The 26,787-nt window shown below is 38.7% G+C and overlaps 1 protein-coding gene and 1 pseudogene across 3 annotated transcripts in view; one reads left to right on the forward strand and one right to left on the reverse strand.

Moving 5' to 3' along the window:
• Positions 1-26,787, forward strand: part of TTC28 (tetratricopeptide repeat domain 28) — a 698,236-nt gene that overhangs the window by 413,571 nt on the left and 257,878 nt on the right. The window lies entirely within an intron of this gene.
• Positions 421-1,234, reverse strand: LOC136324170 (small ribosomal subunit protein uS5 pseudogene; annotated as a pseudogene).

The raw sequence follows: 26,787 nt of genomic DNA on the forward strand, positions 1-26,787 counted from the left end.
AGAAATAATGCTTATGAAATACAAGTAGGTGATGCTGCTCATCTTACTATTCTACACTCTGCTGTAATTACAACCAGTGTCACATGGAAGGACAAGGGCAGCCTTCTGGTGTGGCCTGACAGTGAACCTTTAGTCTAGAGCTGAGTTGGTCCTGAGTCCAGGAAACACTGGCCTGTCATTTTTAAAGCGTATCTACTGTTCACAAAAATTATGGGATATTTCCAAGTGAATATGAAGCAATAAAATTTGCAGGGTAGCAAATCATGCCAAACAGGTTATACAAGGAACAGTTTTATTTGGGGGTGCTGTTTCCTCTGTAACAGATTTTGTTACTGTCTTCTTCTTTCTTTTTTTTTTTAAAACAGGCTTAATTCACTTTATTTTTCTTGTATAAAATTATGTGATGGCTGCAGCTAGAGCCTATGTATTCTGCACAGAAACTCTGTTGTGTGTCCTTTACACAAGATAGGCAGTGAATTCCTGATAGGAAGACTTAGGGAACATGGTCTCCTTCCAGAGATTGGGGGTGAGGTAGCTGTGGGTGTTAGAGATGGCATCAGAGGTGGCCTTGGAGAAGTTGCCCAGTATGGCAGTGCAGCCCTGGGATTAATTATAGCAGGCAATGATACTGGCCATCATCAGCAGCTTGTTGGGCACAGGGACTGAGACGCCAGTGCCTGGGAGTGGGGATGAGATGCTCCGACACAGAGCCACAGTGGCTGGTCACCTTGCAAGAAATGGTGTGCAGCTTGCCAATCTTGTTTTCCCATTTGCCTTGCTCCACAAGGACAGTAGAGTGGTTGGCTTGAATGATGGCCTCATAGAGGGCAGTGGCTACTTCTTTGAAATACTTAACACCTACACTGACATGCCTATAGTAGTCTCCAATGGCAACAAATGCCTTGAACTGGGTCCTCTGGCCAGTATGGGTCTGCTTTTGCACCAGCATAATCTTCAAAACCTCATTCTTCAGGGATGCTCTCAGGAAAGTCAGTGGTCTTAGATTCCTTGATAGGCAGGGAGAAGAGATAGATCTCCTTCAGGGACTTGATCTTCATGTCCTTGACCCAGGTGGCCCAGGTTGGTGATGGGGATTTACACTGTTCTTGGCCTAGCCCTGGCCCTGGTCAAGACCTGACCCCCACTGCTGAATCCTCCATGGAAGTGCCTGCGGGCTTCTGTTACAGGGCCTGGGGCCTCCAGACCTACCCACAGCACCCGCCTCGTCCACCATTTGGTGTATCCTCAGAGAAGAAGTGTTCTCTTTTGTTTTTGCAAAGCTTGTTCATTTGGTTCCAGGATTTTGATAATTTTACCTTTTATTTTCCAAATCCATCATGTTAAAAATAAATTCTTTTTTGTTTTTCAAAAAAAAACCAGTAGAAGGCAAGGTTGGAGACTAGCATTATAATAATAATTCTAGTTCTTGCCCCAAAGAAATAGAGTATTATCTTTTAGCTGTGTGACTTGTTGGGATTCCTTTCTATCATCCTTATCAAAAAGAAATAAGAGAAAATTTTAACCCCATTCTTTTCCAGATGGGTAAAATACACTATTTCTGTTTTCTTAGCTAAAAATAGTTAATACAGTAGTATCCTGGAGAGTTAGTTCAAAATTTGTCCCTTTTAATGCAAAATGGTATAGTACAAAATTACAACTACTAGTTTTCTACTTCTACTTCTGCTTCATAAAAAGAGAATTGTTTAGAGGTATGTTTGTGTCCTGTGAGATTACACTTTAGGACATGATTGCCCTAAAAAGAGCACAACTCTATGATTCCTAATAAATTATTATGTCTTCCACATCTGTTCTTGTTTTTTTTGTTGTTGTTTGTTTGTTTTGTTTTCTGAAGCATTCATCTAAGAGAACAAAGAATTAACTGAAAATACCAGAATTGTGGGAAGACATTTTTCTGATAAATGCACTGACAGTTGATTTGTTGTGATTAGAGAAAAACCTCAGGAGTAGAGTGTTTGGGGCTAAAAACTGTCTTTTTGTCTCTACTTACTGCCAGATAGTATCTTCTCCTTTCCTTTCCTCCTTTCCTTGTGATTTCCTCTGAGAGAAATCATGTGACCTTGTCACTACAATTTTCCATTCCAAATATCTAAGTGCCTTTAAAATGCAGCACAACACTTTTAAGGGCAAATAGTGAAGTAGTTTCATCTGACATTTCCATTATAGCTTCTCTTAGTAGATTCTAGACATCATACATTAGGGTGACTGGCTGATTCTTTTTTTTTTTTTAATCATAATGCAAACCCATTGAGCTGTCTTTTCCTATTTGATACTGCATTCATTGAATGTACAATACATTTTTTTTCTTAGAAATGTGATTTGATTAGAGGATATCTATAATAGTCTGGACTAGACTTTTCTAGCATTTGTCTTATATTTTAGAAGTCCAGCCATTTCTCATAGTTTTGTGACACACCTAAGTATTTCTGAACTAACATCAATTGCTTTGTTATCTCTAAGACTCTGAATTCAAACTAAGAAAGTCCAAACTGAGAAAATCAAAATGTTAAATTGCTACCATTACTGTCAAATTGTTGTTTTATGTAGAAGTTAAACTTGTATTCTCAGACTTTATATACACCATTTGTTTTTAAATCTTAAAAGTTTTATTAAATTTATTTTAATGAATACCTATTATGGTCTAGGAATAGTATATGATGATTTCAGTACAGAGATGTATAAGTTTCAATCCCTGCCTTTGAAAAGCTCACAGTACTGAGAGAAAGGCAGATGGATAAATAGGGAAATGACAACAATTATAATGATAACAAATTCTTTGACAACATTTTACCAATTGACTCCCCAAATAATGGGCAACCAGGTTGCCTTCAGCATCCCACTGCCACAGCCATGTTTCCATGACCTTTGTATTTGTTTCCTCCTGGGCCTGTATGAGGATTTTTTTGGAATATATATTCAGGGATGGATATGTGAGGTAATAAGATGTATACATGGTTGATTAGACCAAAACCTGCTAGATTCTTCCCTGGAGTGAAGGTATCAGTCTGTACCTCCACAGATATGTTGCCACTTCTCACATCTCTATTAATGCACTTAGCGTTCTTCATCACTGTAATTTTTATTAATCTAAGAAGTGTGACATGCTTGCTCCTTGTTATTTGAATTTATTTCCTTTATTACTAATAAATTTGAGCATATACTTATATTCTTGTTAGCCTTTGAGAAGTGCTAATATTAGCAAAAAAGATATGTAGGTCTCATAAACTAGTACAATTGCGATAAGATGAAAAATTCTTGGCCCTACCCAAAAGAGTACCTCTTTATCTTCAGTGTGATTGTTTCTTTGTCTTCTCCTGATAAATGAAGGAAAATGATAAGACTACAGAACACATGTAAAATGCTGAACATATATCTTTGAAGATCCTATCTGACAGCTTGGGTATAATTGTAGAACAAGAACTTTCCTTCACCTGAAATTTCGTTGTTTGACCTGTGCACATTCAGCCTTTGTTCACATTTTCAAGAACAAATTATGTACCAAATATAGGTCATAGTTTTGTCTGAGAGACCGGTTACAAGGGCATTGCTGCCTGACCTGTGGTGGCGCAGTGGATAAAGCGTTGACCTGGAAATGCTGAGGTTGCCGGTTCGAAACCCTGGGCTTGCCTGGTCAAGGCACATATGGGAGTTGATGCTTCCAGCTCCTCCCCCCCTTCTCTCTCTCTGTCTCTCCTCTCTGTCTCTCCCTCTCCTCTCTAAAATGAATAAATAAAAACTTTAAAAAAAAAACAAAAAAAAAAACAAGGGCATTGCTAAGTGACCTCCACCACTTTAGGGACTTGTTTCAACTGTAGTGTGTTTATAAACTATGTTTGGTTTCTGCTAATGAAGATGAAAGATAGCAGGACTGAAAAGGAGTATAGAGGGCAAGTATTTTATTCTTTGGAGAAAAATTTGGGGGGCCTTTTACTCAATGGTTTTTAATTAGTATAAAGAATGGAAGTAGGATTCCTACGAGGACAGCAATGGTAAAAATCAAGTAAAACTTCCTATAAGATAAAGAGCTTAGGTATTATAAATAACTTCTATGCAGCTCCTCTTTTCTGTCTTTAACTCTCATATTAGATTCTTTCACTTCTTCAGCAACCTTAGCAATGTCTTGAGGTCTCTCCTGTTTTAGAAAAAAATTCCCTTCAACCTTGAGTCCTTTTTAGCTACTATGCTTTCTTTACCTCCAATGTAAGTCACATTTCTTGAAACTATAATCTATACTTAATACTTACACCTTGACTTTCTAGTCACTCTTCTTTTTTAAAAAATGTTTTTAATCATGTTAAACTAATTATTTTATAAGTGTTTCTAAATTATTCTCATATCAGACAGGACAAGCTAGGTTATCCTGCAAACCCCAAAAAACCTCAGTGATTTAGAACAACAAAGGTGTGTATTTTCTTTATGCTATATATCCTTTGCAGGTCATCGGAGCGTCTCTGCTCATTGTAGTCACTCAGGACCCAGACTGAGAGATCAGCCATCCCAGTTGCTATATATCAGAGTGAAAAGAGTGTTTCACACTGGAACTGACATGTTGCTCACCTACATGTGAGCCAAAAGGTGCAATCTTATGTGCCCAGGAGGCAAAAGGCTGGAAATATTTGGTGTTAGCAACAGTGACAACCAGTTTTATTATGTCATATTTTGGGGCTAATAATTCTCAATTTATTGTGTCTTTTGACTCCCTCTTTGTGAATGGCTTTCTTGTGTGGCCTGTGCTTTCTTTTAAATTATGAGATCATCTTTATTGGGAGTGATTGTGGAAGAGTTTTAACAGATTAGCTTTGCCTTGCCTCTGCTGAAGAAACTCAGAGGTTTCCCTGGTCTAGGATTTGTGTTTAATGTTGATTTTTCTTGGTTTGCGAGTCTATATAATTTGGAAGATTTAAATTCAGACTCCCTGGCTGTTTGTCACACAGGCCTGGGGTTTTAATTTGTCACTGGATATGGTGTTTCTGTACAGAAGACAGATGACAAATTTTCTGTCTTCCAGGAATAGTTTTTCTAGTCCCCTTTTTATGAAGGGGGAAGGCCTTCCAGGGTCCTTGCTTTGTATAAGAGAGTCAGTTCTGGTTCTCTGCCTTCTGTGAACCCAAGGCCAGGTTTCCTCCCTCTCATTCAAGTATTATTGCTTCTCAGATGGCCCCTGGGCCCTGACTCTATTGGCTCCATGCTTGGCATTTTGGTTTTGAGCTTACTGTTTCTAGCATCTGGCAAATTTTAACATGTTACTTCTGTATGTTTTAGAAGGAGGTCCATCTCCAGGCCTTAGTCCCTCTTCAACTACTGTAGTGTGTCTTTTCTCCCCCTAATTTACTCAGTGTTTCTTTTCCCCCCGGTGGTTCATGATTAAATTCCATTTGATCAAATTCCAGGGATACTTTTCATCCTCTTATCTTAGCAGACTTTTTCTGCATATTCAGTATTCCTAAATAAGCACTCTTTTTGGAAATGTTCTTTCTTGGCTTTTCTCTTCTGATTCTTTTAGTACTTTGTAACTATTTCCTCACTTTCTTTCCTAAAGACTAAATCCTGGGCTTTCCTGAATACTAAATCCACTTACCAAGTGTAGATGTTCTTTAATTTTATTTTTCTCTGTATTTTTTCCTATATTTTTTCTTTGTATGAGCCCATATAGTTTCATGATTATAACTATTACCAAAATTATATTTCCAGCCTTGCCTTTTCTTTTCTCATATATTCAGTGGGGCTTTTGGTGCCCCAAACTAAGCTTATCTAAACCTGGCTCAATACTTTCCCCTTAAATTCATTTCTCTTCACGAATTAGTATCGGCTGCTCAAACAAGAAACCTGGCCTCATCCTAGATTCCTTTTTCCTTCAACCCCTCATTTGGTCAAATACTAGGACTTGCTGTTTTAGCTCATAAATATTATAAAAATCAGTATTCTCCTCACTCTCTCTACCACCATATTGTAGTTAAGTCCTCATTATTCATTCATTAGGCATACAACCAGTAGATATTGAATACCTACTCTGTGCTAGGTACTGTGTGCTAGTTGCTGTGGTCACAGAGGTTACTAAGATTGCAGTCCCTGCCCTTTGGAGCTTGTTCACATGTAGGAGATAGTGAGCAAATAAATGTATAATATGGTGTTAGATAGCAAAAAGTCATTGCACTGCAGTGACATTCTGTTGTTACCTAGAGGTGATTTAGATAATTTACAGGGTTAGTATTTTGGAATGTGTATAAAGTCTCTCTTGAAGATTCAATCTTTAATTAAAATAAGTGCCAGAAAATGCCATACTATGACTATTTTTCTGAGATTTATCTATGCAAAACATAAATTTACTTAAAGTAGTTTTGAAGTCTGAACAATTATTTCCATTACATTATTGAAATGTATCTTTAAAACAGTCATTTGACTATATATTAATAGAAACCTTATTTTATGTGATAGCTTTTTCTTTAAGCTGCATTTAGAAAATTTCCTGGAAGTGGACATATGTACTCTCTCTCTCGAGTATTTTAATGTTATTTCATTTACTATTTCATTTTTCAGCCCATTCTCTGAAATATCTATGTAAACTTTTTGTAGCTGTCTTTAAAATGATGCTTTTCTGAAAACAAAATAAAACAAAACAAAAAAACCCCACTATAGTTATTGAGTGAGCATTGAAGTACTCGAACCCTCTCTGGGCATATAACAGGAAGAGTGTTTATTTGGGTATCTTTATATCCACATTCTGGTGATTTTTGGCTTGCTACAGTTGGTAATGAATCAGTCATTGTGTTTCTAAAGCCAGTAGCTGCACCATGTAACAGATAACTTCGGTTTGGAGGGGAGCAGAGGGACAGAACATTGATCTGGGCTTATTGGATGAGTTAACTACCATCACATCTGTCCCTGTATTCAAGTTCTGCTAGAGGGTAGTGCCAGGTCTTTTGTAGCCTTTAACACAAACCTGAACTTCCCTTAATGTCCACATTTTTAAAAGACTCCAGCAGTGCTAATGGAGATGAAACTGGCAGTCTAAAATAAGGGGGAAAAGATCCCAGTGTTCAGTTATTGCAAATGAAGTTTTTCTGTGGTTTCAGCTGTTTTCATTTAGATAAATGCTTCTAGGAAGATGAGACAACACCATTTGCATTTATGGGTTTAATCATGGCAGTTACAGCTTAACTACCTGGCTTCAGTTTTGTGGGGATGTATGTACAATCATCCACCTCTTCCCCTCCTTCCTTGAACTTGTAGCCATTCTCTACTCAGTACAGTTCAATAGTTGGACTATAGAATAGCAGGTGTGGCAGGTTATAAATGATGACTGAGGACTTCATCATCTTATTTCTCAAGTGATATACCAGAGCTCTATTTTTGTTAGGGAGTTTTAGCTGATCTTAACCAATGGCTCTTACTACTACTGGGTAATGGGACAGGAGTTGTTGAAAATCTGTTGGAATTACCCTGTCAAATGATTTATTTGGAGCGAAAGATAGAGATAAAATTACTCCAGTATTAGCCCTGGGCTGCTCTGGAAAGAGAGTTGTAGCATGTTACCATGTAGCCTCCTCATGTGCACACATTATGATACTGAATATTTTATGGCTATTTTTGAGTTGTGTTCTCACTGCATATAATACAATTTAATTTCCTCTTCTAAAAATGTGAATAGCTGCCTTGGCCAGTTTGCTCAGTGGTAGAGCGTCGGCCCAGTGGAAGTCCTGGGTTCGATTCCTGGTCAGGGCACACAGGAGAAGCGCCCATCTGCTTCTCCACCCTTCCCCCTCTCCTTCTTCTTTATCTCTCTCTTCCCCTCCCGCAGCCAAGACTCCATTGGAGCAAAGTTGGCCTGGGCACTGAGGACAGCTCCATGACTTCTGCCTCAGGCGCTAGAATGGCTCCAGCTGCAATGGAGCAATGCCCCAAATGGACAGAGCATCGCCCCCTGCTGGGCATACTGGGTGGACCCCAGTCAGGCACGTGTGGGAGTCTGTCTGACTGTCTCCCCACTTCTAACTTTGGAGAAATACAAAAAATGAAAAATAAAAATGTGAGTAGCTGAGTAGAGAATGTCTTACAGATAATAACCAGTTGTCTTGGTGGTCTAGGATAAATGCTGATGGTCTTGGTATGTGTTTGCTTTTAATCATATGAAATATCTAAGAAAGAGACAGAGAAAGAGAGAAATAAAGTTTTGATTTGGAATATTTTTAAAATATGTAATGGAATGAAACCACTCTATCTCATAGCCTTTTTCATATTTCAAAGCACACATTTTCTCATGTTTTCTTTCATATTGTTGGTTAGAATAAATACTATCATTCCATACTTTAGACTGTATACATAGCTCAAAAAAGATTAAATAAATTGGTTAAGATTGCTCAATTGGTTACTAATCATATCCTACCACCTATTTGTGAATCACTGTACATTTAGGTTAATAATTAATGGGTATTATATTTTTGTTTCTCTCAACAGTGTGACTCAAGTATGGGGTCCAGCTCTCTAATTCCCAGCTATTCCTCTAAACCTGGAGTTGGCAAACTTTTTCAGTAATGGGTCAGATAGTTAATACTTTAAGTTTTTGGGACCAGACAGTTGCAATTATGTAACTCTGCTCCGGTAGCATGAAAATACCATAGGTAATAAACGAATGGGCATGGATGTGTTTCAATGAAATTTTATTTACAAAAATAGGTGGTGGGTGGGATTTGGCCATTTCTTTCACTAAACCAGTAGTTTCCAAATTTCTTCTTACTAGGGCCTTTTATATGATTCTGTCTGTGACTCCTTCTAGTCCCCCATGTTTTGAAAGCTAGACTTTCAAACACACCCAATATTGAATAATAATGAGTTTAAGCTCTCATTTTTAAATTAATGCCATTCAAAATTTGGCCATGTTTCTTAAAAGCTGTGAGCAATTGGGTCAGATTTAGCCTTATAATACCCAGAGTCCAATTTCCTGTTAAGGGCACAGTCATATAGATGATAACTTGAAAATTAGATAATGATAATAACTTAAGCCACGAGCTGTGGGCTAGTTGACATCTTCCTTTAGCTTTTGTAGTGTTACATGCCAACCACTAAAAGGGGCCCACCTTGCCATCAGTTGTGAGAATAATCCCCTGATGTCTACATTTGTAGGCTTGTGTCCCAGCCAGTCTCTCAGTCACCATACAGCCTCATCAAGCTAGTTACCCGGCCCCCAGATCACTTTCAAAGATAACCCTTAAGCCTGACCAGGTGGTGGCACAGTGGATAGAGCATCAGACTGGGACGTGGAGGGCCTAAGTTCGAAACCCTGAGGTCGCCAGATTGAGCGCAGATTTATTCATCTGGTTTGAGCAAGGCTCACCAGCTTGAGCCCAAGGTCGCTGGCTTGAGCAAGGAGTCACTTGGTCTACTGTAGCCCCTGGTCAAGGCACATATGAGAAAGCAATCAATAAGTAACTAAGGTGCCGTAACGAAGAATTGATGCTTCTCATCTCTCTCTCTTCCTGTCTTTCTGTCCCTCTCTCTGTCTCTCTCTGTTTCTGTCACAAAAAAATAAAAATAACCCTTAATATTGTTTGGATGACATAAAGTCATTTCCTTAGTGGGTATCTTTTAGAACTATGTATTAAAATATATTAGTGATTCAAATTCAAGTATTAATATTTTTGTGTTAGGGAATATGTACTTTTAATGTTTAAGAGAATTTGACTTATTAAATTAACAGGTCAACTTTGTGATTCTTAATGTATGTAATTGAGTAATTGATTAGACATGATTTTGGAATAGAATTTTTAAGTTTTTAAGCAATATTGGACTATTTTATAGAACCCAAGAGTCATCATATTTGAATATTTATTTATTGTATATATTAAATTTATAAACATAGTTTAAAGCATTTAAGTGAGTTTAAATTAACATTAAAAGAGTCTCTTTTTAAAATTGATAGTATGAAGAGAATAATAAGAAAAGTAAACCTTGCAATCTTAAAAGTGAATAGAGTTTTGAGTTTTGAAATATAACAAATGATTAAATAAACCAAATAATATCTGAATAATCTTTTCTGTCTGCGTCCTTTAGGACATTGAAAAGAAAAACTTCACATTGAAATTATCAGTATGAATAATCATTGTGACTGTACTGTGCTGATGGAATTCCAGGCACAGCAAAGAAACCTGACATTTAGTGAGATTGCAGAGTTTACAGTTTCCTAGAGGCTTTTGAAATATTGAAAATGGTTTATGAATCTTCAGGACTTGTCTTCTAGGACCATGATTTGCCATTTACTTACTTTAGACATCTCTTTTATGTGTAGAATTAGCTTCTTAATTGAGTGTTAATTGAAATGTTATATTTAAGTGGCTAAAGTCCTCATTTTAATCACAAGAGGAGTGAAACCTCAAAGATGCTGCTCTGAGGACAGTGAATTGGTTTCAACATGAAGACAGCGTGTGAGTGGCTAGTGGTCAGGCCTGACCTCTGAGGTAATGTCTCAGAACTGAGTTTTCAATAAAATAGATAATTTTTATTAAGTTTCCTGAGCTGGAAACACATCCATTCTCTCATTTTGCAGGACAATATGTTTACCATTAAGGGCCTGCCGGTCTCAGTGAGAGCTCAGGGTGGCCACAGAGGGCAGGCAACCCTGCCGCAGGGGAAGTGAAGCTTGGCTGAATCCCAGTTGCATTACAAGTCCTGGTGGAGGTGCTGCCCTTTTGCCCTTGTCCTTGGGAAATTCATCAGTTCCTAGAGCTGCTAGAGATTGCAAGACATTATCTCATTCAGCCCTCTGACTCCAAGTAGGAATTTACTTAAATTATCTCTGGCAAGGGAGAATTATCTTCATGTACTACTTGTATAATTTAAAATTAATTTTAAAAATTTATTTTTAAAAATCATCTGTAGGAGATTTTGTTCTACCTACTCCTACAATTTGCAGGAATGGGGAGTTACCTTGCTAGCCTATGGGAACTAACGTTAATAAAGATCATTAGATCATTTTGAGTATTTTCTGTGTGCCAGATACAGAAGTAAAAACTTTCTATGCATTCACTTATTTAATTCTCACAGCTACCCATTGGAGCAGTACTGTTCTTCATTTTACAAATGTGAAAACTCAGTGTTAGAGCTCCAAAGTGGTGGAGCTGGGATTTGAAACTTGGGCTTGTCTCATTTCAAAGCTGTGCTTTCAACCTGTGTTATTCTGCCTTCACCAGTTATGGTACTTAGTTTGTCTTCTAATTGTGTTTTTCTTCTGGGAATAAATAATTAGGCTATGTAAAGAATTATATGATGCAGTGCAAATTGAAGGATTGGGGGTGGGGTTAAGGAATTAATGTTATTATAAATCTTACCTATTATTAATTAATATTGGCAGTATTTGTGGTTGGAAGAAAGTATTTACTCACATGGTAAAATTGGTATAAAAATAAATAGTTTGTGCAGTTCCACATTTTCCCCTTTTGCCACATAGTTCATACTGCTTTAAGGTTAGTTTTTTCTTACTGTGTGGAAAAGTGGAGAAGCTAGATTAGTGAAGCCCTCATGGAAAGGGGTAGGAAACAAACTTATAAGAGAACTATGATTTGAAATAAATGTGTGAACCTTTATTTTGGCCTCATATTAGTTAAAGCCTTATAGGTTTACAAGGCGCTTGGGTAGGATCTTTTCTCTCTCCCTAAGTGAACATCACGAGGAAGCAAACTCCAGCTCTTGGCTTCAGTGGGTGTGTGTTATGAAGGACAGAGCTGCAACCAGAAAAGTGGGATCACTTTTGAACTGAAAAAAAAAAAAAATTACCTATTTATTTGGTTGTATATAATAGGGTATATATGAGTTATCTCCAAAATTTTGATAGTTGGCAGTGTTGACAACTGTGTTGTTTTAAATTCTAATGTCCTCAATTTAAGAGCACCTCTGGAATTAACTCTCATTTTTCCATGGCATATAAAAGTCTGAGAAAGTAGTTGAGATTAAAGTAAATTCAACCCCTAGCCTGGCCCCTGGTTTCCAGGCTGGCTACAGTGAAAACTGTCAGGGAGATAGATGGGGGCTCTAAGGTTTCCTGGAGTTTTCAGCCATGTGTGGGCACCACATGTGGTGTGTTCAGTGAATACAAATACAAGAACACATGCTGTTTCCATTAGGGACACTTCAGACCCCTCTCTGTCCCCAGCCTTACTTCAGAGTTGAATGGGTCATTTATCATAGGCCACTTACTGATAGTGACTAGAGCTCAGGCCTTGCTACAAGTAAGCAGCAAAACAGTGTGACTTAGTTCTTTCATACAATAATAGTATTTTGTAACAATTCACAAATTCATATGCAAAGAAGAAGCATTTAACTAGCTGCTTATAAAGTGGAATGTATTTAAAATGCAAATCTGACTAGGTATCTACATTCCTTAAACCTTTAGATGACTCATGAGAGTCAAAATCATTCAAGACTGGGTCTTCAGCCTCATCCCCTTGGAAGGCTGAACTGCTATTGGCTCTCCACATATATCATATTAGCTTTGGCCTTCCCTTGACCTCTACTTCTCTGTTCCTTTTGTTGACAAGGCCTTTCTCTGCCTTCTTTGTCAAAGTAAAGCATCTCATTTATAAGACTTAGGTCAGATATCACTTCTAGCAAAGTCTTCCCTATTTCTCTTCCCCCAGTCTGGGTTTGGTGTCCTGCTCTGAATGCAGAGAATAGTGAGATGTCATTGGTCACAGGTAGCTCTTCTTTCACTGTACTGAAGCAATGTTTCTGTTTCTGTCCTATGATGTGAGCAGCCTCAGGTGTCCAGCCCAGTGCCTAGAGCCATGAGGAGGCAATCACTGCTGATTCTTGAACTGAGTTGAACTACCTTATAAGCAACTCTGAGCTTCACTCAGGCACAGTTACATATGATTCTCATTATATCCCTTATCCCAGTGCTTTACACACCCACACCATGAGAAAGTTCATTCTGAAGAACTGGCCGACAGTGTGACTCCCTCAATTTTCCATGATTGAAGAGCCCAGATATACAAACCGTACAATCTGTCTTTCTTTGTGAGTGTTGTCACTAGAAACACGATTTCGAGTGTTGTCTCTGGTGGTCCTCGCAGGTACCTAGCAGAAGCAGCATCTATTGTTTACCCTTCAGAGAAAAAGAGTATCTTAGAAAGAGTTCCTGGTATCTTGATGATCTTAGACATTTTCTTGTTTCATTTGGCATAGCTGCCCACAGTTAGACAGATCTTGTCCTCAGCTAGGGCACTCATAAAGTTTCTCAGTGCTTCAGTGTGTGATTGCATACTGTTTACCTTCAAGAGATGCATTTTATTTCTAACCAGATGCTGGGATGTGTGCAGAACAGTTTACAAACCATTTTTATTGAGGTATAGCACATCCCCACCTTTTATTCTATCTTATTATTTTTACTAGTTTGCCATACTTGGTCTTTTTTCTCGTCATTTCTAAAAGAGGCCACCTAACCGAATGGAGAAAATAGGAGCTTTGAAGTCTGAGACCTGGGGTAAAAGTTGAACTTCACCAGTTACTAGATTGTGATTGGCTTATGGCTTAGCCTCTTTGAGCCTCAGTTTTCTCATTTAAAAATGAGGAAGGTTCCGACCAGGCGGTGGCACAGTGGATAGAGCATCGGACTGGGATGCATAGGACCCAGGTTCAAGACCCCGAGGTCGCCAGCTTGAGTGCGGGCTCATCTGGTTTGAGCAAAGTTCTCCAGCTTGGATCCAAGGTTGCTGGCTTAAGCAAGGGGTTACTCGGTCTGCTGAAGGCCCATGGTCAAGGCACATATGAGAAAGCAATTAGTGAACAACTAAAGTGCCACAACGAAAAACTAATGATTGATGCTTCTCATCTCTCTCCATTCCTGTCTGTCTGTCCCTATCTATCCCTCTCTCTATCTCTGTAAAAAAAAAAAAAAAAGAGGAAGGTTCCAATGTTATTAGGGTGTATGAGGATTCTGTGAGATAATTTATACATAGAAAGTGCCAAATACTTGATCACTGTGATCACTACCATATGCAATTATGCTGGGGCTGATGTGGGATATAAAATACCGATACTTGAGACAAGTAAGTAGCAATTATATGGTATTATATGAGAGGTAGCAAGCTTAGCTTCTCGAAGATCACAGACTGTTTAAAGAACAGAAAAGAGCCTTTAAGACTATCTAGTTTGATCCCCCTAAAACAAAGTTTTAAGTTCTGACTATTGCATTAACTATATAACCCCAGATTTACTTTCTTATCTATAAAAATAGGGAAAATCATTAATGTGCTTTCCTCTACTTTGCAAAAGTGGCCTAAGGATGAAATGAAGTCATTACTGTGTGCTAGCAAATAAAGGTATTATTAGTACTGTAATTCTTATTAATAGGAGATACATAATCTTCCTACTGCATTTTGGTTTTATATTTATAGTTGAAGTCTATGATTTTTTCACCATCATGAATCATGGAAAACTATTAAAATAGTTGTTCAGTTCTCATACATCTGCTAAAGAAAATTCCTGCTTCTAAACATTATCAAAACCCCAAAGGGAAGCTACTGTTCCCTGCCATTTGTGAATGTAAGCATGACTTCAGAAAAACAACTTTCCACCGTATAAAAATGAAAGTCTGGCCTGCTTTCTCTTTTTACATTCCGTTCTAGTAAGCTCTAAGGGCATCTGAATGATAACTGCTTTCTCTCTTACTACATAATGTCTCCACTTGAACTTATCTTGCTTGTAGGCATGCACAAGCAACATCAAGGCTGGGCACTCTCAGTAGACCTCCTCCTAGGTGTATATGGACAGCCAGCTAGATCACTTTCACTTCACTGAGCTGTGAAATTGACACCAAATTGTGCCATTAGCTTATTTCTGAAGGGTATGTTGTGCTGGATGTTCCCTTCTTGCTTGCATGGTACATGAGAAAAATGACAAGATAAAATATCCCATAAATGAACATGAGTGAGGAAATTTAGATGTCATTTGTCATGAATTAAACATTGAATAATGTATCAAGAGCCCCTGGAAGCAGAGGTGCTGAGAATTCAGAACATGCATTTGGTAACTTGGGAAAAAGAAAATGTAGAGGTTAGGGTTTCTCTTTTGGGGCTTTTTAAGATTCTCATTTACCTTTTTAATACCCTGCCAGCAAGAGGACAACACTTTTGCAATTAGTTAAGCCATTCAGTAGCACTTATCTATCTATATTCACTGATTCAGGTGTAGTGGTGTGTTGAGTCTTTTCCCTTCCCATAATTAAATCTTTCTTTTCCTAGTGTTGTTTGATTAGAAAATCGAGATAAATTATTTCTCAGTAAAATCTACCCCTGGAGTTGAAAGGTGGTGAAGGGTAACTGTAAATGTGGTGGTTGGAGAGGTTTCTCAGATGGAATCCACGTCATCCTCGTGGAAGCATTCTGCAGGGAAATCAGTGGTCAGGCTCTACCCAGCATTTGTGCTTTCCCTTTGCTCTTCTCCCAGTTCCCCACTTGGCTCCCCCTCTCACCTTCTCCAGGCTTTTTCTCAAACCTACTCAAATCCCACCTGCCTTTCCTGCTCTATTTTCCCCTCAGAACTTATCACTGTCTCTTTACTGTTTCTCGACACATTATGTATTTCACATTTTAACATCTCTGAAATTGCGAGGTGTCTAACAATGGCATCTTTGGTTCTGAAAATAAGTGTGCCTATTAGTTTCTTTATTTTATTTTTCTCACCTCTAGAATATAAGCTCCACATGGGCAAAGATTTCTGCTTATGGTGTACATTCTATTCTCTAGTGCTTGTAATTGCCTGTCACATAATAGATACTCAATAAATACTTGTTGAATGAACTATCTAGGTTCAGGGATGAGGAGGAAAACATTCTACATTTATCTCTATCTTTCTCTTCTCACCCTCCCCCCACCTTCCAAGCTCCTGTGCACCTTTGTCTTAGCCTGATGGTCTTCTCTGTGCCAGAGGACTCTTTCATTTTACCTGGCCCCTATCCCACCCCACATACTTTGTGAGGTCACTAAAGCAGTGAGCTGGGTGTATAATGGATATCTGTTTTCCATTCTTTATAACTCAAGCCTGAAACTCTGAGAATTTCCCTGCTGGCTCAGGTCTTACTTTGTCTAGCTCTGTAGTCTAAAGTCATGATAAGGAACATCAGCGCTCACGCTGTAGTACATACGGCAGTACTTTCTAAACTCTGTGTAGCCAAGGATCCGTTTTACGTTTCCAATTCATTGCAAATTGTCACATTTGTAAAACGCACAAGAAAACAAAAGCAAAACAAAACAAAAATGAAATAATATTCTTTTGAAAGGACAGATATACAATCTTCAATTTTTTAATTGTTAGATTAAATAAACATAATATTACTCTGAAAAATTGATGAAAATGTTTCTATATACTTACTCTCAATTTCTGCACATAGATCATTGCACAGCAGTCACACTGTGCAGATCAGGAACAGTCTATGGACCACAATTTGAGAAGCACTGTTTCAGGGCAAGATTGCCCATTTTGATGTCAGTTTAGTTCTAGTATGAATTTGCTTATAATTACTTCTGCCTTTTATAGGTTATTGCTCATAGACATTAAGTAAAGTTGAAACTTATCTAATCCAGTTCAGCACCAGTAATTGGTTGCTTAGTGGAAAAAGTAATTTAGAATTAAAATCACAACAGGGATACACACACCTACAGGCATATTATTTCAACTAAAACAAACATTAAAAAACCCCACTTACCCAGCAACCTGAAGATGTATAACCAATGCCTTTTCTTTAAAACTAGCCTTAAAGTTCAGCACAGTTGTTATGATATAAACACTACTTACTTGCCATTTTAGTTTCTTTAAAGAGATGGAAGAATTGAGTGCATCATTTGTAAAGAAATCTGAATGTAGAACACCTATAGATATTTTATTTTTAAAAGTATTTTAGGGCCCTGGCCGGGTAGCTCAGCTGGTTAGAGCATCATCTCAATATGCCAAAGTTGCGGGATCAATCCTCATCATGGCACATATAAGAAGAAACCAATGAATGTACAATTAAGTGGAACCACAAATCTATGTTCTCTTTCTATATCCCCCCACATCTCTCTCTGACATCAATAAAAAAAATTTTAGGGCCTGGCCAGGTAGCTCAGTTGGTTAGAGCATTGTCCTCATACCAAGGTTGTGGCTTCCATCCCCAGTCAGGACACAGCAAGAATCAACCAATGAATGCATAAATAAGTAGAACAACAAATCAATGTCTCCCTCTCCCTCTCCCTCTCCCTCTCCCTCTCCCTCTCCCTCTCCCTCTCCCTCTCCCTCTCCCTCTCCCTCTCCCTCTCCCTCTCCCTCTCCCTCTCCCTCTCCCTCTCCCTCTCCCTCTCCCTCTCCCTCTCCCTCTCCCTCTCCCTTTATATCCCCTGCTTTCTCCCACTTTCTTTCTTTCTAAAATCAGTAAATAAAAATTAAAATATTTTATAATTATTTACTTATATTTAATTTGCCTAAAATTTGTTGCCTTTCTAAAGTATTCAGTAGTGTCGTTTTTTTTTTGAGAAATAAGAGCTTTGGTTTTACATTCATAGTTCATCAGTTTACCTTACATCTTATAATTATGTAACAAATCAGTGTGACATAAACTGGTTTGGGCGCAGTCGTGACACTCTTGGTCAGTGTGCCACTCCATTAGAAGGAGTAAAGGTGCTGGGGAATACTGGAGGGAGAAAGCAGTCACAGGTGATCAGTGGCTGTGGCACTGGACAGTGTGTCCTACAGAGGGAACAGAAAGCAAGAGCTAACCTGTGCATTGGTATGAAGAGCCCTAAAATAGTTTCTGCTATGCCATTTCATTAATCAAGACTTTCTTATCTTCAAATTACCACTTTTAAACTTGTATTAGAACTACTGCAATTCTGTTGAGTGAATCTGTTTTCAGCCATCTTATTTATGATTATAAATGCTTCATTCATATCCTTACAAAACAGCCTGGTCTTTTTAGTTGATAGCCATGTAACATATCCCAATCCTTTGATTATTTTATTTTCCTTTTTCTAGTTTCATAATCACTTTGTTACATTGTTACAACCAATCTACTTTAAAATCCTGTACCTGAAACAGAAGAGAGGAAGTCCATTTTTTTGGTAACATTTTATTTCTACATAATTCTAAACTTGCAAAAAAGGTTGTAGAGTAGTATATTAGATTATTATTTTTTCTTTTTCTTTTTTGGTGACAGACAGACAGAGAGAGGGACAGATAGAGACAGACAGACAGGAAGGGAGAGAGACTAGAAGCATCAATTCTTCATTGCAGCACCTTAGTTTCTCATTGATTACTTTCTCATATGTGCCTTGACCAGGGTGCTACAGCAGAATGAGTGACCCCTTGCTCAAGCCAGAGACCTTAAGCTCAAGTTGGTGAGCCTTGCTCAAACCAGATGAGCCCATATTCAAGCTGGTGACCTCGGGGTTTTGAACCTGAGTCCTCCACGTCCCAGTCTGACATTCTATCCACTGCACCACTGCCTGGTCAGGCTAGAATAGTATATTATATTCTTAAATGTCATGGGGGATAGGGGAGTCAACCCCTAATGCAGTAAAAAATCTGCACATAACTTTAGACTCTCCCAAACTTTACTAATAGCCTACTATTTACCCCGAAGCCTTACTGATAACATACAGTTGATAAACACATATTTTGCATGTTACATGTATTATATACTGTATTCTTACAATAAAGTAAACTAGAGAAAAGAAAATGCTATTAAGAAAAGCATAAGGACCTGACCTGTGGTGGCGCAGTGGGATAAAGCGTCGACCTGGAACACTGAGGTCGCCGGTTCGAAACCTTGGGCTTGCCTGGTCAAGGCACATATGGGAGTTGATGCTTCCTGCTCCTCCCCCTTCTCTCTCTCTCTCTCCCCTCTCTCTAAAAGTCAATAAATAAAATATTAAAAAAAAAAAAAAAGCATAAGGAGCCCTGGCCGGTTGGCTCAGTGGTAGAGCGTTGGCGTGCAGGAGTCCCGGGTTCGATTCCCGGCCAGGGCACACAGGAGAAGTGCCCATCTGCTTCTTCACCCCTCCCCCTCTGTTTCCTCTCTGTCTCTCTCTTCCCTTCCCGCAGCCGAGGCTCCATTGGAGCAAAGTTGGCCCGGGCGCTGAGGATGGCTCTGTGGCCTCTGCCTCAGGCACTAGAATGGTTCTGGTTGCAACAGAGTGATGCCCCAGATGGGCAGAGCATCGCCCCCTGGTGGGCATGCTGGGTGGATCCCGGTCGGATGCATGCAGGAGTCTGTCTGACTGCCTCCCTGTTTCCAACTTTAGAAAAATACAAAAATAAATAAATAAATAAATAAATAAATAAAAGAAAATCATAAGAAAGAGAAAATATATTTACAGTCATTATTTTAAAAATCTGCATATAAATAGACCTGCACAGTTCAAACTCCTGTTGTTCAAGGGTCAACCTAAACAAGTTCTTGTGTGCCTTTTACCCAGGTTCAGTTGTTATTTTGACCCACTTATTTTGTCATATCTTCTCGCTCTCCATATATATTTTATCTTGAACCTTTTGAGAGAAAATTATGGGCATTTATGTTTTATCCCTGAATACTTCCATTTGTATTTACTGAGAATAAGGGCATTTTAAAAAACATAAATGTAGTGTAGTTATCAAATTCCTGAAATTTGTATTGGTTCAATACTACTGTTATTAAATCCACAGCTTATATGCAAATTTAGTCAGTTGTCCCAATAACATTCAGTCTGGCTGGTTTTTTTCCTGGTTTAAGTTCCAATCCAGGATTACACATTGTATTGTAGTTTTTATGTCTCCTTAGTCCTCCTTTCATCTGAATAGTTCCTCTTCCTTTCTTTGTCTTTCATGGCAATTTTATTTGTAGAATTTTTCTCAGTTTGGGTTTGTCTGATATTTCTTCATGCTTAGATTCAGGTTATGCATTCTGGGGGCAGGAATTCCACCAAAGTTATGCTGGTTCTTCTCAGTTCATCCTCTTAGGAGCCATGTGGTGGTGGGGTGCCTCATTCCTGGGTGGGTGAACTTTGATCTTTACTTCAGGTGGAGTCTGCCAGGTTTCTGCATTGTTAAGGAACATTTTATTTGTAATTTCTAAAAAATTTGTGGGGCCATACTTTGAGACTAGACTACATATATTTCTTGTTTATTTTTTCTGGTTTTGTTAGTTGACATTTGACAAGAAAGAAGAGTGTTCACCTTTCCTTTATTTATTCATTTATATCAGTGTGGTCTCATAGAGTGTTAATTTATTTTGCTAAAAAGAGTTAAAAGTTGTATCTATTGTAATTTGATTTGATGCTCAAATTGTCCTAGACTTGGGAGACCCTTTAAGCTGATTCCTATGTCCTTTTGACATGTCTCCATTATTCCTTGAGGTTTTCTTTACTTCCTGGTTCAATAAAATGTTCCAGATTCGTGATCTACTTGTACTAGAATCTGCTTCATAGATATTAAATAAAGTTGAAACTTATCTAACCCACTTCAGCACCAGTAAACGGTTGGTTAGTGGAAAAAGTCATTCTGCCCAAGTGTCATTTCTCCAATTATTCCTGTTTGTTCTTTTTTTGTTTTCCCAAATGGGAGAGAGAGAGAGAGAGAGAGACAGACAGACAGACAGACAGGAAGGGAGAAAGATGAGAAGCATCAACTCATAGTTATGTCACTTTATTTTGTTTTTGTTTTTGTGGCAGAGACAGAGAGAGTCAGAGAGAGGGACAGACAGACAGGAAGGGAGAGATGAGAAACATCAATTCTTCGTTGCAGCTCATTAGTTGTTCATTGATTGATTTCTCATATGTGCCTTGACCGGGGTGGCTACAGCAGCCTGAGTGACCCCTTGCTTGAGCCAGCAACCTTGGGTCCAAGCTGGTGAGTTTTGCTCAAATCAGATGAGCCCACGCTCAAGCTGGCAACCTCAGGGTCTTGAACCTGAGTCTTCCACATCCCAGTCTGACGCTCTATCCACTGTGCCACCACGTGGTCAGGCTATGTCACTTTAGTTGTTCATTGATTGCTTCTTGTATGTGTCTTGATGGTGGGGGGGAGAGGATCAAGTTAAACCAGTGAACCCTTGCTCAAGCCAGTGACCGTGGGCTTCAAGCCAGCGACCTTTGGGCTCAACCCAGCAACTTTGGGATCATGCTGATGACCCCGTGCTCAAGCCAATGACCCTGTGCTCAAGCTGGTGAGACTGCATTCAAGCTGGATGAGCCCACGCTCAAGCCATTGACCTCGGGATTTCAAACTGGGTCCTCAGCGTCCCAGGTTGATGCTCTGTCCACTGTGCCACCACCAGTCAGGCTATCCCTTTTAGAGGGGAATGGTTTTAAAAAATCACAGTCTTAACCAAAGGTATGCTCATTGCTAAGTTATCAATATTCTTCCCTGTAGAGAAGCTAGGGATAAAAATTAAGTGTGTATATAATATCTATATTTTTCTATATCTGTATATGTTTGTGTGTACAGATATACTAACTAGAAATACACTAGTTCTTCCACTGTGAACAACTAGAACACTCACCAATCTACATGAAGAAATGGTTTTCAGAAATTGAATAGTGCAAGATTGTGATTCCAGAGAGAAGAAATCAGAGAATTAAACCTTACAGTTACCCTGGTTTTATCTAGAGGTACTTTATAGGTCACAATGCAAGAAGTAGAACCCACACAGAGCACAGTGGTTTCACTGAGTTGAAGAAAATAGATCATAGTTTGAGCAGTCTGAAGTATTTGGAATTGTGGAGCAGAGACAGGAAGAAGTACAAAGAAAAAGACCACCAGTAGTCAAGGGGACAGATGGACCCCTTGAGTCTTTGGAGGAATACTAATCTATATTTGCATGAGGTTGGTTTCCATAAAGCTAAACAAAAAGAACTAATGGGGGAAAACACAACTATTTGGGAGCTGTATTGAATAGCTTCCAGAACTACAGGGCTAGATTGTAATGACTTAGTAGAGACCCTAAAAAGTTAGGAGTAGAAATAAACATCCCTGGTAAAAAGGCTATGCCAGAGCCATCCTAACAACCTGAAAAAGTCTAAAAATAAACTGATTTGCAAGCAAGAGATACAGATGATGGAATGAATAGACAAGTATTTTAAAACAGGTATTCTAAATATCTCAAGAATTTAAAAGAAAATATTTGATATGGTTAAGAGAAATGGAAGGTATTAGACAGATTAAAGAGTTTAAAGATGGAAGAACAGAATCCATTCAAACTAAAGAAAAAGAAAAATGACCAAGAAAAATAAATCGAGCCTCAATGGTCCTTTGGATATATCAAATGGTCTAGCAAAAGTATAACTGAATTCCCAGAATGGGGAATACAAATTTTAAAGAAATAATTACTAAGGAATTTCTGAATGGTATGAAAATTATACAAACAAGAAGCTCAATGAACCCCATCCATGCAGGATAAACATAAAGTAAACCATGTTGAGGCACACCATAACCAAGCTCTTTAAAACAGATGATAAAGAAAATATCTGAAGAACAGCCAAAGGAAAAAGACATTACATACAGGGAAATGGAGATAAGAATGACTGCTGACTGTAGAAGTGATATAAGCCAAGAAAACCAATAGAATGACGTCTTTGAAGTGTTAGAAGAAAAAAAACAGTCACCCTGGAATTCTGTATGTAACAATGATATACTTCAATATGGAAGATGAAATAAAGACATTTTCAGGCAAAGAAAAGCTTAGAAAATTGTTGCCAGCAGACTTCAACTAGAGAAGTGTTGAAGGAAGTTGCTCAGGTATAAGGAAAATAATACCAGAGAGAAGCTTGTACCTACACAAAGGAAAGAAGAGAGCTTAAAATGCAAATGTCAATAAATATAAGTCACCCCCATTTCCCACTTATTTAAAAGATATTTGATTGTGTAAAGGAGAAATAAGCGATTTTTGTGTGGCTTATAATACATTGAAGTAAAATGTATTACAATAGTAGCTCAAGGGACAAGATGGGGAAATGAAAGTGTACAGTTGTAGAGTTCTATTATATACAAAGCAGTGTTCAGTTAAAGGTAGATTGTAATAAGTGAAAGATGTACACTGTAAACCTAGCAGGCTTTCTCAACTGAAGGGTCTCATCTCAACCATAGAATGCATAAAATTGAGGAATTTTCTCAGTTCTCCTAAGGTTGGAATGTAATTAGTGCCATTATACTATGCATAGAGGAGTTAAAGCTTTACAAGCAGTGCATGCCTCAAGGCATTAGGCTTAATGCTGTCATAGAATCCTAGTTGAAGAGGGCTGTGAGAACAACCACAAAGAGAGAAAGAGGGGATGGGAGGGAAGGACAGGAACAGGAGAAAGAGAAAATGAAATCCTAAAAATTGATCACTTGATCCCAAAATTGGGGGGGGGGGGACAAAGGAGAGATGAAAGTTCCAGAATTTAGTCAATCATCTGGATTGTTAGAGCCACTCCCAGTTGCTTGAACTCACTGAACTTCTATAAATAAATTTGTCCTGCGTTACTATATTCCTTTCACATTAACACCATTAAGATCAATTGTCATATATAGTCCTCAGATTTCTGTTGATAGGAATTATAAAATCTTGTAATCCTACTGGTGTTTGATTGCTCTTCACATGTCACACTTTTTGTACCTGACCCTCTAGAGGTACTAGGACTTGAGATGAGTTACTTGACTGTATAGTTGCTCTCAACTGGAAGCAGTTTTGCCCCCATGGGAACATTTGGCCTTGTTTAGAGACATTTTTGGTTGTCACAACTTGAGGTGGGTGCTACCAGAATCTAGTGGATAGAAGCCAGTGTTGCTGCTAAACATTCTACATTGCACAGCACATTTTCATACAACAAATAATTATTCTGTCGAAAATGTCAACAGTACCATAGTTGAGAAACCCTCATTTAGAGGCAATGAGAAGTGATGGGGGTGGAGTAAGATCTCAAAGAAGATTAGCATCTTCTTCAAGGCAATTGCTTCAGGAGAGGCTATTCATTATATGTTGTCAGGCAAAGGAGGACTAACCCTTGGGAGTCTGAGATCCTCATTTTCATCAGAATATGCCCATATGTCTTCATTCTTTTTTTCAGGGTCCCATTCCTTTGCATTCGATGCCATAATTCCATAATTCATTTTCAATAATCTGAAACATCGGTTCAGGTAATAAGAGTTTCTTTCAGGACAGCCGCAAGAAGCTTTCTGGTTTTTTACCCTGACCTTGAGCTGGGAATTTAAAGTGCTAAACTTACAACTTCTTTTCTTCAACTGCTCTACTAAGAAGCAACAGACCAAGTAAGCCTACAGTCCAGATAATCTGTTTTCATTTCTATGGCAGCAGCTTCTTGTTTATCTTGTTATTTATTGTCACTTGCGTTCAAGTGACTACAGGGGATACTTTTATAACTTGTGCCACTATATGTCATGAACTATCGGTATCCTATTTTTTTTTTTTCATTTTTCTGAAGCTGGAAACAGGGAGAGACAGTCAGACAGACTCCCGCATGCGCCCGACCGGGATCCACCCGGCACACCCACCAGGAGCGATGCTCTGCCCACCAGGGGGCGATGCTCTGCCCATCCTGGGCGTCGCCATGTTGCGACTAGAGCCACTCTAGCGCCTGAGGCAGAGGCCACAGAGCCATCACCAGCGCCCGGGCCATCTTTGCTCCAATGGAGCCTTGGCTGCGGGAGGGGAAGAGAGAGACAGAGAGGAAAGCGCAGCGGAGGGGTGGAGAAGCAAATGGGCGCTTCTCCTGTGTGCCCTGGCCGGGAATTGAACCCGGGTCCTCCACACGCTAGGCCGACGCTCTACTGCTGAGCCAACCGGCCAGGGCTGAACTATCGGTATCCTATTTAACACTGGCAATAGGGTCACTAATGCTTTTAAGAATAGTCAGATCAGAGAACCGATTCTAGATTCCCTTTTATTCTTTTACCTTGGAGCTCCACTTTCTAGACAAATAGTTATATCAGTCATGCAAGCAACTCCACTATGCATGTTATAGGAATTAGACCTTACACAAATGTGGGGATAGCTAAGAAAATGAAGGCCCAGAAGCAAGGTTGGAGGATCAGTGGGAAAGTCTCTAATCTGTCCTCTTGAAGAGCTGGCATAGGTGGACAAGTTGGAGCTTGCAGAGGAATTGAAGAAGCTGAGCATGTCCAGCTGCTGGTCAGATTGTGAAGGGGGAGTTCATGGAGGGCTCTTTGGGGAAGCTGTTGCCTCTTTGTAACTACTGCCAAATATCAGGGGAAGAACCTCAGACTGTTCTTGATCAGCAACCAAGGGATAGGAAGAAAACCTGGATGGGGAGCAGAGGAGGAGGAGAGGCTCAAATATTGATTACTAGGCACCTCTCTATCTCTTTGTCATCATATTCAACCCTGAAGACTTTTAAAGTAATAGCTACTGCTTCATTCACTTCTACCTCTCAAATTTCTTATAAGTTCCTTTTTTTGGCTTGAAATCATACAAAAGAAGGGGATTCTTGGCAGTGTAGTTCCAAGCTTGACCAGGTTAACAGTATAACATATATGGTTTCAGTTTTTACATTTTTATCTATTTTGAGTTTATTCTTATATATCGTCTAGTTATGGATCAAATTTTATATTTTTCCAGAAGTTATCCAATTATTTCCACCAACATTTGGAACATTTTAGACTACTCTTCCTACTAATGCACTTGATTTTCTCCAAAATATCACCAAGTAAAATCCAAAATTTAATGGTCAAATACTATTGTATTTTTAATAATTATAAAGCAATAAAGGAAATACAATACAAAAATTAAAATGAAAAATTTAAAGTGCATAAACAGTGTCATGTCAACATGGGAACCCTAAATAAAAGAAAGGAAAAAAAAGATTTAGTCACAAATTGGCAAGAGACCCTAGTCTGATTATTCATCTGTTCACACTAATTTTCTAGTTTGAGCCAAACACTGGTATAATTCCTAGCTCCATTATTCAGCTGGCTATTTAATTACATTGAGTCTCAGGTTCTTCACTTGTAAAATGAAGCTATTCATTGAAACTTTGTTTTATGTAAATAAATTATACCATTGTTTCTTTACTGTTATCAAAACTGGAATTAATGTATGGTTAGAAGATTAAATGACCTGATGGTTGACTTCTTTGATTCCTTGGAAAAACAGATATCTCCCTCCCAGACATTTCTTTTCATGGACTTTCCTAATGGCCAGTCTTGGTCTGTTAGAGTGAGTTCCTGATGACCCTTGCATAGCCTCTCCCATCAGCCATGTGTAAGCTGCTAACATTCCACCAACTCCCCCACAGGACTTGTAAACCTAACAACCCGGAGCTGTTCCCAGCTATGATCTACAGACAGCCACTCTTGTATTGGGTTTATCTTATGATTCTAGGAGTGAGAAGAGTTACAGATATAATCTGTGTGCTTGACCCTTGCAGGAATTTAGAATTAAAATTAAAATTTAGAAGTAGGACTCTAGGCTCATTCTCCTATCTTGTGTTCAAAACTCAGTCTCAGGTGTTGTGATCTTCTCTTTGAGTTTCTTTAGCTTGTGTATTAAAGCACCTAACAGATTTTATGGCCATGTGTTTTAAACATCTTTCTCTTCCTGTAGACAGTTGGCTCCTTACGTGCAGAGACCATGTTCAATAATCTGTGCATTCTCTGTCCTGCCTCTCACCCTCCTGCTTCTGTCTCTAACACAGTGGTGTATGTGCTAGGTTCTGTTATCAGCAGTAGTCAGCATTTGTGGTGTGAACAGATTGATGAAAGAAAAACTAGAGATACTAACTTTAGAACATACCTAATTGAGAGCAAATAGAAGGATCA

The sequence above is a fragment of the Saccopteryx bilineata genome, chromosome 2 (assembly GCF_036850765.1).
Source record: "Saccopteryx bilineata isolate mSacBil1 chromosome 2, mSacBil1_pri_phased_curated, whole genome shotgun sequence".
Taxonomy (NCBI): domain Eukaryota; kingdom Metazoa; phylum Chordata; class Mammalia; order Chiroptera; family Emballonuridae; genus Saccopteryx; species Saccopteryx bilineata.